Consider the following 17,513-nt stretch of genomic DNA (forward strand, 5'->3'; position numbering starts at 1 on the left):
GAAATTCTAATAGCTTTTTTGGGGGGGGGGTCATCTAACACCACAGCAGTGCCTATTTTCCTCACAAGCACCCTGTGGATATGTTTTACAATGTATTGGAGGGGGGAATGAACATGATCACAAAAGATCAATGAACCTAGAAACAAAAAACCATTGACCACATATTCTTTCACTGTGGGAAACACTTTAACTTAGACAAGATGTGTGCCCCTCATTAGAGAAGAATGGAATGCAAAGCTATCCAAGTCACGGAACCATGAGTCACATATCTAATTTGGGGAATTATATAGCGAGAGAAAGAGCAAAAGAAACCTCCTCCACTTCTACCTTGATATCTCACATGCAAAAGACGAATCTTCCAGGAATATTTACAACTCAGTGCCAAATAGTTCATTTAAAGAATTGTATATGTTTCATTTATTGCCACACAATTAATTTGGGCAAGATCTGTTGGAAAAAAGGAGCTGGCAATCATATCCCAGAGCCTGCACTGAACTACCTTATTTGGAACTACTGGATTAGATCCTTGCTCAGAAACTGAACCTGTCATACAGTTAAGCAGGCAAAACAACAGGTATGGGGGGAAAAGTTGCTTTGTGGTGCTCTTCTTTTGAACACAAAGAAATAAACCTCCCCTTTTTTAATAGATCAGTTTTTCAGCACCCCAACCACCTGCCACAGTTTTTTTAAAAATCCTCAAAATTGCATCAGAAATCTATAACTCAAGTTCTACATCAGACCTTATTCATGAACGTGAAAGAAAATGGGGGAGGGGGGAAATCCTACAAATAAACTACATTTCTTAATATTTGCCACAATTGTGCCCTGGTCCACCACAGTCAAACAATCCATAACCCTGCCTGTGCGTTGTTAAGCTAGAGGCAAGGGACAGTCTTTTGCCACCTGCACATTTGCATAGAGTGGCGACCTTGCAATCTCCTTTCTCATTCTCAGGTCAATACATTCAGCACACCAAATACTTAGCCACTTTCTTGAGAACTTATTCAAGTTTTTCCTTTCACTGTGTGTGGGACAATCTCCCCCGGCAACAAAGGGATGCCTGAGGTCCTTTTCCCCAGCTTGCAACCCCCCCCCACACACACCATTCAGTGGTGCAGTGTTTACAAATCTGTAGATCCCTGTGGATCCAGGACCTCAGAATGCATGAGCAATCCCATTGAATTTCATCATCATTGTTTTGCTTTACTTTCAAAAAGGAAGGCTTACCTGCTATCTGAAACTGCAGCAGCAAGGGAAGCAGTAACGCTGGCAGCAGCGACAACAATATACAACAGCAACCTCTTCTATGGGAAAACCTTGTCTCTATCCCACCATAGCAACAAACTGCTTTCGCAGGCGTCCCCTCTTCAATCACCAAAGGTATGACAGGGAAGGCAGAAAAGCTGAAACCACTTTCTTACTGGCAGAGGTTGTCTCTCTTCTCAGAAATGACTGGATCTCTCTCTCTGTCTCCCTCCACATTTACCCTTCAGATCAATACAGCTCTTTACTGCAGCTGAGCTGATAGAGCCTAGCCAATAGGTACAGAGGATTCCCCTTCTACAACCCTCCCTCAAAAAGACACATGCAGAGCCTGCATTTGAAATGCTACTAGTTGTGGGGGAAAGGCAAAAGTAATCTAAACCCCTTGCTTGAAGCCTAGCCTGCCTTTTTTTCTGAGTGCCACTTTCTTGCCTTTTTTGTCTTCAGGGTTAAAAAGACTCCCCAATTGAGCAATGAAGCCCAGTTGGAATCTTTGAAAGGAGGATGAGAGCACTACAGTGCAAAGCCCATAAAAGTGTTTGTCACTGGCCAAAAGCTGTCAACCTCCAAACATCTCTCTCTCACTCACAGGCTGCAAAGCCAGCAAACTGTAAGTAAGAACAAATGCATATTTTATCAATCAGTCTACTGCACACAAACACCTGATGTTGCCAGGGGTTGTCTTCTCATGTAGACAGGCAGTGTAGCATCCTGTGAAGTGCCCTTATAGTGAGCCAGACTCTTGGCCCTTCTAGTCCATGGTCATCTCCTCTGACCTCCAGTGGCTTTTCAAGGTGTTAGGCAGAGATCTTTCCCAGTCTGCAACCTGAAGTTTCTTTTTAAAACTGGAGATCATTTGTCTTGGGAGGAAATAATTGGTCTATTTTTGATCCATGTCACTTTTGCACATTTATACCCATATGTCTGTTCTGTTTCCATATTAATATTAATATTATTAATAATAATGCCACATTGAGGGGGTTCCATGTCCTCAGCATGCACCATTAATAGGTTTCCAGGTTCCTCAGTGTACATTGCACAGGCAAAGCATGTGTTCTACACATCAAACAAGCCTATTCATGGAAGCTCTGACAGCGCCATCTCCGAATGGTGTGATGGAGACATGGAAATCCTTCCATATGAAATTTGGCACTTCATGTTGCATGTGTGTGCTTCTTTGATGCTGATGTGCTGTTAAGAACAGTGTTGTGAGTAATCATTTGCATATATCATAGCAGATTCAAAATCAGAATGTATGTAATTCTTGCTGTGGGATCCTTAGCCCTGTCTAAGACCTTGGAGAGCTACTGCCAGTGGAATACGCAGTTCTAGGCTAGATGAACTAATCCATGAGCAATCTTATTTTTATTTATTTATTTATTTATTTGATTTATATCCTGCCCTTCCTCCCAGTAGGAGCTCAGGGTGGCAAACAAAAGCACTAAAAACACTTTAAAACATCATAAAAACAGGGTTTAAAATATATTAAAACAGCACATCTTTAAAACATTTTTAAAAGGTTTAAAAACATACTTAAAAAAAAGGAAAGGTTTAAAAACATTAAAAAGCAATTCCAGCACAGACACAGACTGGGATAAGATCTCAACTTAAAAGGCTTGTTGAAGCAATCTTCACTGCTGGTGTACACCTCATGAAAATAGACTACCACAAGCTGTTTTTTATATATGAAACAAGAACTTATGGCCTATGGATTGTTTCTAAGACACCATCAGATGATAGGGGAACATCCAAAATAATGCACAAAATGTTTCTGATTCTTACTAGTTTGGTTAGCTGCATTGGTGCATTCATGGCTTAATTTAAACCACGGCTCAAACCTGTAACCTACTTTCAGTTCAATCGTTTTGCCCCAGAAAGTGGAGAACAGGAGTGGGGAACCATTCTCAACTGGAGGGCCACATTCCCTTCTGGGCAGCCTTCTGGGGTGCCACATGCCAGTAGTGGGTAAGACCAGAAACAAAAGTGGGCAGAGCAACAAATGTAAATTTTGCCTCTGTACATGGAGGGTAAGAAGCAGGGTCAGTGAGAGGTGTGGCTTGGGGCAAGTCCTAAGGGCGAGATAGAGAGGCCTGGATGAGTACATGTGACCCCTGAGCATGAGGTTCTCCATCTTTGGTGTACAGGAACAGTAAAAGAGAATATCTAACCCAATCCAAAGTCTACGTCCCTTACAAATGAATAACCACACTGGTATCTTAATCTCATTTGAAATTAGGAGTATCTCTGAAAATATATATTGTTTTAAACAATCTGCTAGTATCAAATGCCCTCTTCATTGTTTTATTCTAGTCACTGGGTCCTACCCTATGAGATTCAAGAAGGTGAGCATCAAAAAGTGAATGTATATATAGACTAGTCTTTCAAGAGGAAGTAAAGTACACCAGAGGTAGCCTAACATGTTTGGTATTATAAAAAATACACACAGAAATAGGAACTAATTTGGTTGGTCCTATCTCTTAGCAGAGTTGTAAAAATACAAGCAGCAGAATGAGAATGTAATCAGCCCCACCTTTCTCTATATAAATAACAACAGACACAATCCTTTAGGTAAAAAAAAAGAATGTTTACTCACAAATTCTTCATATGTTCAGAAACATAGGTTCCAGCTTAGATGAAAGAAAAATAGTCTCAGTCCATCTTAGTCTTTGGTATGGATGCTCTCAGAGAGAGCATCTGTGCCATGCGGCCTCTCTCATTGGTGGATAGATCAGCAATGGTGAATATTCAAGAAATCCCCCAGGACAAAGGAGGAGTAAGTCAGGTGACTTCCCATTAGGAAGTTACATAATTTTAAACAGGTACATGGGATATTCCCCAAATATCCCTTAAAGTGACCATGCAATATTTGTTTACTCCAACATAACAAGGTTCAAGAAGCTTATAAAAACTAAGTTGATGTGGCAGGGAGTTTAGGGTGATAGAAGAGAGTGTCTTTTTAAGTTACTAATATTTTGGATTCATAATAATCTTTGGAACAGTTCACAGACAGCTTGATCATGTCGGTTGTAGGAGAGCATAGGAAGCTGCCTTATACTGAGTCAGACCATTGGTCCACTTAGCTCATAGTATTATATTGGGGGAAAGGCCACAGCTTAGTGACAGAGCATCTGCTTTCCATGCCGAAGGTCCCAGGTTCAATCTCAGGCATCTCCAAGTAGGGCTGGGAGAGAACTCTATCTACAATCCTGGTCAGCCACTGCTAGTCAATGTAGACAATGCTGAGCTAGATGGGCCAATCATCTGATTTAGTATAAAAGCAGCTTCATATAGCCTATGTTCCTATATTGTCATTTATCCTAATTGTCTCCAGTCAGAGCAGAATCTTTCCCAGGTTTTCCGGGGGTTTGAACCTGGGATATTTTGCACGCAAAGCATGTGCTGAACCACAATACTACAACCCCTCCCCATGTGATAATGTGCATGCAAGCCTTGGGCTTGTACACTCCCCTGTTTGGAGTGTCATTGCTACTATGGAGTCAGAGGTGGATGCAGCCAGGATGCCTTCTGGTCAGGTTGTTTTGGATACTTTTCAGCTTGTGGAGCCTGAGAATGTGGACAATCCGCTTGGAGGCTTGAAACCTACCACCTGCTCTGTGGATTTTTGATCCTACTGGCTTTTGCAGTCTATTAGGGTTGGGTTCTCAGTTTGGACCTTATAGGTAGTCCCTATCACCCTGAAAAAGGTGGTAGCTCAGTCTGGACTTAACTGAACTGAACAACTTTCATCCATTTTTGAGCAAGGTTTTGGAGTAAGTGGTGTCTTTTCAACTCCAGACAGCTTTTGGTGGCACTGTTTATTTGGAGCAGTGGAGGCTGGTCTATTAGTGCAAGTGGGGCACTGCCCCACAATCCTCAGTTGACCCTCAGCCAGACCCCACCTGCCTGCCTTCTTATTTAGAACCAGTCCAGCAGGGTGACATTGCCTGTCAGCTTCTTCCTCCTTAATCTCAGTGTTGCTCTTACAGTACTCAGCAAGGAGAAGGATGGGGGCAAAACCAGAATGAGTTAGCTGTTCCTCTCACTTGGTCTGGCTTCACCTACTGTTGGGTTCCCTGCCTTCTGACCTCTCAGTCGCAATGGGCACCAGCCACCACTGATTTGGAGCCATCCCAGTCTGGCTTCCAACCTAGTTTTGGGGTAGAAAGTGTCTTGGCCATCCCGTTGAATGACTTGCATTGTGAGATGAAGAGCAGGAAATCAATCCTGTTGGTTCTCCTGGATGTCTCAGTATCTTTTGATACCATCAACCCTGTCTCTCCTCTGTGGGTGGAACTTGGAGGTGAGCTGTTGCAGTGGCTCCTGCCCTTCCTGGAGGGATGGACCCAGAGAGTGGTGATGTGGTGACTGACTACATCTTAAGTATCCCTTATGTATCCCATCTTGTCCCCTTTGGTTCTTAACAGATACATGGAACCATTGGGAGATGTTATCTGGCAGTTTGGACTGAGGTGTCGTCAGTATGTAGATGGCACACATCTTTTCCTCTCTTTTCCACCAGTGAATCCTATGGAGGCAGTGGAAATACTGAATGAGTTTCTGGAGGCAGTTTTGGGATGGATGAGTACAAACTATCCAGAGAAGATTAAAACTGTGCTTTCATCCAGACAAGATGAATGCAATGTGTTCTACATAGGGCTGCTGTTAAGGACAGTTTGGAAATTTCAATGGATACAGGATGCAGCCAGCAAGATGCTGGTGTTCTGATATATTATACTAAAACTATGCACGGGCTGCCTATTTGTTTCCTATTTAAAGTGCTGGTTTTGACCTTTAAACCTTGAACAATTGGTTTCAAGGCCAACTCTACAATTAGACATAGTGAGGCAACTGCTTTAAATGGCAGATTTCAGGGTCAGCCATTGCAACCCCTGGCTATTCTTCCTGAGATGTAGCCATTTCCCTATGTTGCCAAATGGTCTTCCTCCTAATTTGTTCTGCTAGCTCAGGTGTGATGGAGGATGGTATGAATGTTCCTGGATCCTAAGATCAGCCTTAGAGACCATATCCTCTGAACCTCTATCAAGATCCATCAGATTGAAGAATACCAGAGACAGAGCCTTTTCAGTGATGATCCCAGATCCTTGGAACTCCTTCCTCTAGGAAATATGTAGCTCCTTGGTGTCTTTACATGTCTTTTAATTGTCTATTGTTATTCTGCTTAGCTCTTTATTGATGGTCATATGTTGGCTTCTTGTTTTAGCTGCTGCTGTGTTAGTTGGTTAACTCCAGTATACTCCCAGGTAAGTGTATATATGATTGCAGCCAAAATTGGGTAGATTCCTTATGTACAAATACATTATTTCTGATAATTTTTAGATCGGTTTTAACTGTAGAGGGCAATAAAGTGATTTATACAATAGTAAGTAAAACAATCCATCAATCAAAATAATACATTGTTTCAAACAAACAAAAAAAGTTAAAGCATGAAGTTTCACCAGATGAAACTTCTGGACAAGGCCCAGGCACCACACAAAGTGCATTGTAATAATCAAGTCCTGAGATTACTGATACAAGAATTATATAGAATTATATAGAATTAGATAGGTTGTCCCTGTCCAAGAATGGCTGTGATTGGTGCACCGGCCATCACTGGTAAAATGCACTCCTACCTACTGAGGCTATCTGAGTCTCAGGTGACAGAGATGGATCCAGAAACACCATCAAACTACAGATCTGTTCTTTCATCAGGAGTGCAAACACACACAGAGCGGGCACCTGGCCAATCTCCTGCATGTGGGAACTATGCATCCACAGTGCCTCCATTTCCCCAGAGTTCAAGGTCAGTTTATTGGCCCTCATCCCATCCAAACAATGGGCCACATCATGCTTAGCTGCTCCTGGCTCAGATGTCATAGGACAGTCATAGTCCAACAGTGGATTAGGCAGGCCAAACATGATATTTTCTCTAAAGGATGTGGGATTAATTTAGACAGAATTTTCTGTCAACAATGTTAGCCACTTATGCTTAGTCACAGTGATTCATGCACTGGTAACTTCCTGATTGGATTACTGTAGTGCATTCTACAGGGGGCTGCACTACATGATTTGGAAGCTGCAGCTAGTACTGAATTGCATGTACATTACACCTGCACTGAAGGGACAGCACTGACTCTCAATTAACTGCAGAACCATCTTCTAGGCATTGCTGTTAACTTTGAATTGTGACCGGAAACAAATTGGCAGCCAGTGGAGCTGTTGTAACAGGGGAGTTGTATGGTCCCTGTAACAATGGGAAGGAATGGATGAAAAGGACATGTAGTTGAGTGCTGGCAAGACTGCAACAGGTTGGAATTAGTTGCTTAGTCCATTGTTCAGCACAGGGTTTGTTCACAAATATATCCATCATTTTGATTTCTGAAAATCTTCCTGTTCGATTTGCCAGAGTAAACTAATGGGCTAATTGATTGTGGTTGAGAGGGCTTGGGGTGGGAACTTGGGACCCTCAATTTGTATTGGGACTAGAGCACTATGTGTGTGTGTGTGGGCGTGTTGAACCCTTTCCTCCATGCCTTTTCCCCAATTAAAATCCTTTATGATACAAATGTGTTTTGCTCCAAGTTATTATTTCCAATCAAGGGTTCACTCCCAGAAGCAATGTATATGCCTAGGCATCCAAGAAAACATATACAGCACAGTACAGGCAATTTAAAAGGCTTGGAATGCTGGAATGACAAAATTTGAAGCATGCAGAGAAGGTCACATGCATAATACATACCACCAATATCCGCACCAATGGATTTACTCAGCCATGACATGACAACATGACCATTTGAAGACATAAAACTCAACTATACATTTATTCAGAAGTGGTACTGCCTAAGCAAAGAGAGATCTCTACCAGATAGTTGTTACATCATTCTTACCCAAGAACATAATAGCTGCTTGCAAGGTAATAAAGTTGTACTGTTGTTTCAATTTCCCACACATAAGAATACATCATTTCAATGTATATACTTATTTTTTAAATCAGATTTATATCACAGTCTCCAACTCCCTTTGATAAGAAGGTGTTTGAGCTATATCTCTTCTTTCTGTATCCTGGCAGACAGACACCTCCATGATTTCAATTCCTCACTTAGGAATAATTGTTATCATTGGGCATTTTTTAAAAGCAGATGGTTTATCTCACAATTGTTTTGTCACAATAGTTTTTTTCTGTGCTAGCAACAGATGAAAGGTAATGTTTTTGGGACCCAATCCAGTTAACTGTTCTGCTTAGTTCCCAAGCAACTCTTCTGAATTTTTTTATATAGAGAGAAGCCCACCAGTGGTTCATTCTAAAATATTAGTAAGACCCATCCGTAATTAAATGTTTCCTGGAAGGAACATGAAGGTGACTTCTACTTCTAGGTACTACTTCCTACTAACTAGGAAGGATATTTATTTATTTACCATACATAAGTTTCAGCTGCAAAGTAAAATGTCTGCTTGTGTTGCTGTTTCCCTTGAGCTCAGTTCCCTAATGTCTGTGAATAATTTCTTCACAGATTCCCCATGTACTGTATAAAACAAATTTACAGTATAATCCTAACTAGGGATGGGAGAGAAATTTGTTTCAGTTTTCATTTAAAGGTGACTTTGCCTTATTTGCTCTCTTTAAAATGATACATGAACTGAAACACCCTTATCCTTTAAAGTTCACCCTTCTTTGGATTTCACAGTGCAGTTCTCCAGCCAAGTTTTCTGTACAGAAATGCATATATTGGGGAAAAGTGTGCATACAAATGCATACATTTGTGAAACTAACATACAAAAATGAATTTCACTGGGTAAAATATAAATATTAGGGGAAATATGCATTGCAAAAATGTGCATATTAGGAGGAATTCCTAATTATTATATAATATTTATTAGGCAAAATTTCATACAAAAATGTGCACATTAGGAGGAATTCCCACTAAAATGCTGATGAATTTTCATGAGGACCTTTAAAAAATATCACAAACTGATGAGGAAATGTGGAGATTTGAACAAGACTGGAAAAATGAGAAACTGAGAGAAACCAAAACTGACACTAATTTGTCCATCCCTAATCCTAAACATGTCTACTCAGAAGTAAGACCTATTGAATTCAATAGGGGTTACTCCCAGGTAAGTAGGGTTAGGATTCAAACCTTATGCAATCCTGTAAAGAAGCCACGTGCAGTTTGTATAAAACCTACAAGAATTGTCCTTCTAGATGTATTACACAGTAGCTCCAGAGTTCTTTGATGACTGAATGGATTTGATGCTCAGTGTCAATCGGCATGACATCCTACTATCAAGCACTATATAATTCAGTTGTTCTCAGATATTTTCACCTAGGGACTAGACTAGGCAGTCAGTTATATGTAGTGCTGCGGTCTAGTCCAAACATCCTGTTGTTTGCACACACAACATCATTAAGACAACTTACCTTCGGTATCAGAAAGCAAGATGACACAATGGAAAGCAAAAGATCTTGCTGTTTTGACACTCGGTTTAATAATATTTAAAGGAGATAGAAAGTCTTTTTGCTGCGGAAAAAGAAATATACACTTCAGAAATTTCTGTCTTCTTTCCTGTTCCTCACTTCCCAAGCGGTGGGGAATTCTGGGTGGGGGAGGGTGCTGCTACAGGGTCAGTTTCCTTGTACAGAGAGTCCTTGAGATATAATGGAGTTTTGTTATCTGTTTACTTACAAATAGGTGATCTGAGCAAGGGGAAATGGGATTGCACCCAACAGGGAGTGCCGGTCTTTAAAGGAGCATCTGTTCCCAAAAGGAACAGCAGCCGCCCTTCCAAACACTGCTCGTAGACAACCTAATGCAAATTTCTCCCGTTAACATTTTAAGCTCCCTCCCTGCTGCTCCTTCAGTCAAGGGCCTGTTTTCCTCATCACCCCTTTCACTCAGAAGTGAGACACAGTTGAGTATTGTAGCTTCTCTAGCATTTGGACACTGGGAAATGAAGAGAGCGGCTGGGAGCGCATTTTTAGACTGGTGCTGCCCACCTCCCAGCCTTTTTGGAGCCACAGATGGATATAACCCATCTGACACTGACCAGCTGAGGTGGGTTGAAGCAGATGGGGCCCCATCAGCTGCCCTTTCCAGTACATGGACAATTAAAGTTGGCAGGGATGGGCAGAGGAGGCTTGTTGAGTTGGTGCATTGGGCTGATGTACTGTTGACCAAATGCTGTTGCCCACCTAAGAAGAGGTGGTGGAGTTTTCCCCCCAACAGCCTCCTCTAGTTGTACAGTGTCCCATATTGTTATTAATGTAAAGTGTTATGCTGGCAGATCTTGTTAGTGGATAAAGTTATAGCCCTTTGAATCCAATTTATAGTCTCCTCACACACGCACACACACACACACACACACAACACATCTTGGCAGACCACTGGAAGCCACTCCTTCCTTGTAGGTAGGTGTACCCTATGTTTGGGGGATATCTAGGAATATCAGCTGGCCACTAGTGCTGAACGTTAAGCAACTCCTTATAGTTTTCAAGCAATACCAAAACCTAGAGAGAAGGTAGTCTCTTCGTACATGGATATAACAATATTATACAATAGGTTTGTCATGGAGTAATTTAATAATGGTACCCATCTTATAAACCAAAAAGTAGCCTACAGTTATTTGGGATCCTAAAGGTGTGAAGTTTTTACTGTACAATAGATGGCATTCTGTTATTAAAGGGTTCTGAGTATGCTATATTGCCTCCAGCAGTGACCATTAATTGATGCTTCAGACAAAGTGTCTATAATGCATGTGGGCAATTGTTCAGATCTGACAATGGTTAGGGCATTCCCTTCTGACCTTATGCCCTAATGTCTAATGTTTTTACTTTAGGCTTTCACTTAGAGGTGGTATTTGGTATTTAAGAAAAAGGAATTGCCACGGTGACTGATTATTTCCAGAAAATGAGTTACTATATAGGGAAAGCTAGAAATAGCCAATGCATTTGAGTTTCATTTTCTGTAATACTATGTATTTAACTACAAATGATTACTTTAATGTGATCACTTTGCCAGTTATTTTGTTCATCAGATTTTCTGCACTGTTCATTTAGTGGTTTTCGTCTTTATTCTTGTATTCTATCTACTGCCTTCAGGTCATGCAATACCATCTAAAGATATGCATCTGTGATGCCTGCATTTTATATATAGTTGTAAATGATCTGAAATCTTTGACATTTTTAAGGTTTCAAAATTTGAACTTAATTTTGTCTGTGAATCCAAGATATAAGAGGATAAATCAAACATCCTTTTCCTATAACAGTGTAAATTATCATCTGAACTTGGGCCTTTTTTAGATGTGGTAATATATAATACCCCTTTCCATTTCTGTAAGCAATTGGGAAATTGCCACAAGACACTGTCTGGATATGTGGAAACATTTAGCCTGTTAAGTTCCAGTCAGAATTCTCAATATGGTATGTGGGTATTTATTTATATAAGCATTTCTATAGTGCAATTCAGGCAAATCTTACAACTCCCTGCTCCGCACGGTACTTACCAGCTGCGGGGCGAGATTTGCGGCCTGGGGTGAAGCCCTAGCCGCCATTTAGAGGAAGGGCAGGTGCGCCAGGACTAGCATGACGTCATCAAGGCGTGCCGCGGGTGACGAGCAGCCAAGCCTATTTAAGCTTGCGCCGGCCCCTCACCCTCCTCTTCTTCTTCGGCACCTGCCCTACCCTTCCTCTGCTGCAGTGTGATTAATTTGGTCGCTTCGGGGCTGACTAGGAATTTTTGGCTTGCCTGCACTTTAGCCGGCGGGTTTCTTTTGCCTATTCCATACTGTGGTTAGCAGTGAGGGTGCTCAGGGTTAGCACGGGTGCATTTCTGGTTATTAGGTTGATTTGGCTGTTTGATCTTAATATCTTAATTGGTCGCTTTATGGCAAGGAAGTGCGGGAAAGTGTAAAGGTGAAGGGCAGCTAGGTGACACCTTTAGGCATCTTTGGAGGTGATTGGCGGTTCCGGAGGCCTGCAGCTCTGGGTTATATGGCCTGAGGGCAGGATACGGGTCACCTTTGGGGCCAACATGTCTCATCCACTCAGAGTTTCAGGGCACCGGGGGCAGGTGGTGACGCAGGTTGGCCTTCCTACACACCCTATGGGTGTGGTCAGGGCAAGGAGTTGGCAGATTGGCAGCCCCTTGCCTGGCAGGGGTTGAATTGCCCCAATAGCTGCAAGCAGGCTTTGCCTGACTCACCAGGAGAATCCCGCACTTATGTTCCCCTCTGTAGGTTCATTATGCAATGTGAATTTGGTTAATAAAGTGGCCCGTTATTTAACCCAAATATATATTGTGTCTGTGTCTTATTTCACCCCTGGGCCGCAAAGCCACTTACACAGAAATATTTAAATTACATAATAAAGCAGCAAAGATAAACTACAAAGAAAAATGACAATGACTTTTTGGTAACTTGAATAACTTTCTGATAAGTAGACCTCCCCTCAGGATAACATGGCTTTCTTAAGTAGTCCTCTGGAGGGCCACCTTAATTGGAACATTGGGAACTAGATGATGGGCAGCATTCCAATCTCTTCTGTCTCTTTTCTCTTCCCTTTAGGGTGAGAAGGGCCCAGACAGCCCTGTGGTGGTAGTTGAGAGAAGGAGAAGCCACCACAGCTGGAAGACTGGGAGCTAGGTGGTGGGCAGCCTCCAGGCTGTTCTAGCTAACCTCTCTTCTTTCCTCCTCTCAGGGCAAGTTTTCCTCAGATGGCCTTCTGGTGTAGGGTTGCCAGGTCTCCAGGTTTTACCCAGAGACTCCATATTTTTGGGGCCCTCTCCAGGTCTCAAGGTGAGTCACCTCAATCTCCAGACTCCAGCTTTCATTTATTTTTAAAAAAGTAAGTTTCTAGGTGGTCTGGTTCACAAGATATATACCAAAATGTCAGCTCCCCCCACTATTTATGTTAAATGAGCTCATAGCAGGCAGCTATAACCCCACCAGGTTTGTAGCCAATAAATGAAGGCAAGGTTGTGATTGACAGGGATTTGTTGACCTCCAGGCAATAGCTAAAACCCACTGCAAGCTCAGTGTTGTTTTTTGCTGCTTGTCTGAAAATCTTGTAAACTGAGTAAATTTATAGCTTTTAACAGTAGCAAAAGTCTTTTTCTCTTGTGTGCAGAAGATTAACTGCCATTACAATGTGTTATTCTTTTCTAATTATGAGGAGTCAAATAAGTTTAAATTTTCTTAGACTGTTGAAGAGGGCAGTGTTTTGAAAACCTTCCCATTATCAAGATTTAATCCTATCCTTGCTTTTCTGGGATTAAAGCTGCAATGCTAATCCCACATACCGGGAGTAAACCTCATTTAATTCAATAGGACTTCATTTTGAATAGACATGGTTAGGATTGTGCTGTAAATTAATAGGACTTTTGAGTGAATGTAGCAAAGGATTGTGTTTGTGTTGTAAATCTTTCTCTCCCTCTCCATTCCTATTTTTTTAAAACCATTAGGCAGGGTTTAATTAGGTGTCACTGCTTTTATTATGTAGGGAACTAATACTGATTTTATTTCTTTTAAAAAAATGTTCTGCAATGACCAACTGGTTTTGACAATACACTATTGTATGGGGTGTATGTATTTTACATCTCCATTGTATGTATATATGAAGTCTTTCCAATATCCCTGTGAAGTAGGATTGCTCATTGGAAACCAAGGCAGCTCACAACAAGAAATAAATCCCCTTGAAATCCAATAACTATAACAACAAGCGCAAAAAGTTGCAAAACAGCTTAAAGTGGCATGATTATGAATTTTGGGTTGGATGAGTGAAGTTCCTTATCACTTGAGGTTGCAGTTCTGTGCGTGGTTCCCTGTTCGAGTAAGCCCCATTGAATACATTGGGAGTTGCTTCTGATTAAACAAACATAGGATTGTACTATAGTAACTTTACAGGTTGTTTAAATAATAAATATCTTTGACAGTCATGCTTATATAAATATTCCTTCACACTACTTCCTGATAAGTATCTGATTTCACATTATGGTTATACATTATTATTTCCTCTACATTTAAAGTGTGCTCTTCTTATTTGGGTTGGCCATAGCTCTTCCCTTTTGTTTTCATCCTAAGGGGCAGATTAGGCTGAGAGATGCTGAGTAGCCCATGGTCTTCCAGGAAAATTTATAGCTCATTTCCATTTTAAAAAACTAATTAAAACTGCAAAGTTTATGCAGTAGATCTACGCAATACATTTAAAGCACATCCTGCTCACATTTAAAGCACATGCCTTCCCCCAAAGAATCCTGTGCAGTGTAATTTCCCCCTTACAGTTATAGTTCCCACCACCCTTAACAAACTGCAGGTCCTATGATTCTGTGGTGGGATTCATGTGCTTCAAATGTGTGTTGAATGTGCTTTAAATGAGTGGTGTGGATCTGCCCTAGGTATGCTGTGCATTCATTAGTAAACCAAAAAGAACAATTAAAAAAAACACTTTTCTTTTCAACAAGGGAAAGGCTGTAGCTCAGTGATAGGGCATATGTGTTGCATGCAAAGGTCAAACAGATAGAAAGCATAATAGCATCTATATGCCTAGGTTGTTGTTATGTGCCTTCAAGTCAACCACGATTTATGGTGACCCTATGAATCAGTGAACTCCAACAGCATCTGTCATCACCACCCTGTTCAGATCTTGTAAGTATATGCCTAGGTAGGCTTGCCTAAACAGAAATGTTTTTAGCAGGTGCTGAAAAGAGTATAAGAAGACATCTGCTTAATGTCAATAGGCAGGGAGTTCCAAAGCGTAGATGCTGCCACAGTAAAGGACTGATTTCTTAACAAGAGCAGAACAAGTACTGTGTGGCACCCATAACATGGAAAGTACACCTTGAACTTGGCCTGGTACCAAATCAGCAACCAGTGCAGATTTCAGAGCAGAGGTATTATGTGCTGCTGATAGTGCCACAACATTCTGCACTAACTGCAGCCCCCGGGTCAGGTTGTGCTGCATGTGGATTTCTGTGACCTTGGCTGACTGCCTGCCAGGGTTTTTTTAGTTTTGGTTTTTAGGTAAGAATCCTGACTGGTTGTGGGATGCCGAGTTTTCTGCCTTACTCATAGGAATATTGTTGTGTTTGGTATGGTGTTGCATTTAGGAAATCATTACTGTCTTTTTCTTTTTCTGTTTGCATTTCATTTGCCTCTGACCTCACTCCTTTATATCCATAGAAGCAGCAACAGCGGTTCCATGCGCTCAGCTCAACCCCCTTAAACCTGTTGATGGTGCACCTTGTTGGTTGCATGATGGTTTGTTTCTTGCCCAATAGTGGTAAAAGAGAATTCACATACTGGGCAGTTGTTCCCAAGCTGCTGCCTGTGAAGGTAGACCAAACTATATGCATTTTCTCTCTGTCAGATTACTCACTGGAATTGAGTTGGCTGTCAAAGTTAGTTTATAGCAGCCCACAGGGTAGACAGAAAAGAGTAGAGAATCTTACTCTTACTCATTTCTCAGACCTCTTTTTGAAATGAAATGTCAAGTCTGTAAAGATATTTGGAGCAGCCATGTTAAAAGGCAGGGTCAGGACATTCTAGTCAGGGGGTTGCCAACCCTGCTTTGATATGGATATCTTTGTAGAGCTTTGTCAAGTTTTACCAACAGCACAATCTAAACCATATCTACTCAGAAGGAAGTCCTATTGAGTTCTATGGGGTTTAGTCCCTTAGTGAATTTATTTAGAATCGCAGCCTTCGCGGGCATCCATCTTTACTCCCGAGTGCTCCTATCTAACATCTCCACAACACTAGGCTGCTTGCTTCTTACAATGGCCTCCTGGTGACTGGCCTGGTCTGAGGGCACTTATACCCTTCTTGCCAGAAGCAAGTAGGCTAGATTAAATGTTCCCTACTCAAGCTCCCAGAGACCCAGTGTGGTGTAGTGGTTAAAGTGTTGGAGTACAACCTGGGAGACCATGGTTCGAATCCCCACACAGCCATGAAGCTCACTGGGTGACCTTGGGCCAGTTGCTGCCTCTCAGACTCATAAAACCCTGTTCATAGGATCACCACAAGTCGGAATCGACGTGAAGGCAATACATTTACATATATATATATATATATATATATATATATATATATCCAGGCTCCTTAAGCAGGTGAGAAGAAATGATCCATCACTTCAGCTGGAACTGAGAGCACCATCTCTTAGCTAAGATTTCTATCTGAATTTTCAATCAGAAATTTTGAGTGGTGTGCTCCAAGCAACTGTGGCTGATGCTTAATGTATCATGTTTAATGAAATCTCTAGGGCCCACCCCCATGACATCACTAGGACCTAACCCTGAAATCTCAACTTTTGGGGTGCTTCTGACCTGGCAACCCTACTCCAGTGAGATAATATTGCATTCCTCCCCTTACCCATCACCAGTGAGGAAAAATGAGTGAGTTGACTGTACTCTGCTTATTTGAGCATGGTATGTTCCTGCTTATCCCATCTGTCTGTCGGAAGAATAAATACTTGAAATTGGGCAACCAGACTGTTTCTCTCCCTCCTTGTGAACTGTGAAGGACACCAAAGAACCATACCATATTAAGAGCTCTCCATGAAATGTAACCCCTGTAAAAAGCCATTGGTTTGCTTAAGGCTGTATCCAGTGAATGACAAGCTTCCTCAGGCTTGCTTCTGAATGGCTTTGCCTAAAACAAGCTAATTTGGGCTCAGATTGGGTTGGGCCGGAAAGTGCTCATTTTAAGCTTGGGCCCCTCCTGGGCTACAAGTATTATTTCACTCATGATTATGTCATTGAGAATACAACAAGGCTAGGAACATGGGATGCTGCCTTCCTTCAAGGCTAACCATTGGCTCATCTAGCTCAGTATTATCTGTGATGACTGGCAGAGGCTCTCTAAAGCAGGAGTCTTTCCCAGCCCTGCAACCTTTTGCATGCAAAGTATGTACTCTTCCGTAGACTTCCGGGAAGGGTGACTTAGCCTGTGCCTGCTTTTGAGACGGGCTCCTGCCTCAAAAGAAGCTTATTCAGATATATCAGTCAGTTTTTTCTTTTTTTTTTGACTGATTAAACTTCTCCCGGGTAGGGAGAAACGAAGAGATTAACCTCAAAGCCTATTTTTGTTGGGACGACCAGATCTCATTAATTTATGGGACGAGGTCCAGCCGACCAAGGTGGGACGGATTTTTAACAGCAAGCTCTATCTGATAAAGCGAACGTTCACCTTATCTTCTAAGAGAGAACGCACTAACAGGCAAGCACCCTTCTTTCTATATTTTTCTTTTACTTGACTTAAATTGT

The sequence above is a fragment of the Rhineura floridana genome, chromosome 1 (genome assembly GCF_030035675.1).
Source record: "Rhineura floridana isolate rRhiFlo1 chromosome 1, rRhiFlo1.hap2, whole genome shotgun sequence".
NCBI lineage: Eukaryota > Metazoa > Chordata > Lepidosauria > Squamata > Rhineuridae > Rhineura > Rhineura floridana.